Here is a 201-nt window from a genome sequence, read left to right on the forward strand (position 1 = left end):
CAAAAGTTGCCAAGCAACAAACGGATCACAAAATTCCACAAAGACTACTGCCCTCAATGCCCCCTAATTTTAACTAGCAAATTTATAAGCGACATAACTTTCTGGCCTTTGTTCTAAGCAACCTTACTGCTACAAATTATGGCAAGAAAGCAGGTGGCGACCGCTTTTATAAATAAAATAGTGAATCCTAATGATGGTGGT

Source organism: Saccopteryx bilineata, chromosome 1, assembly GCF_036850765.1.
Source record: "Saccopteryx bilineata isolate mSacBil1 chromosome 1, mSacBil1_pri_phased_curated, whole genome shotgun sequence".
NCBI classification, from domain to species: Eukaryota; Metazoa; Chordata; class Mammalia; order Chiroptera; family Emballonuridae; genus Saccopteryx; species Saccopteryx bilineata.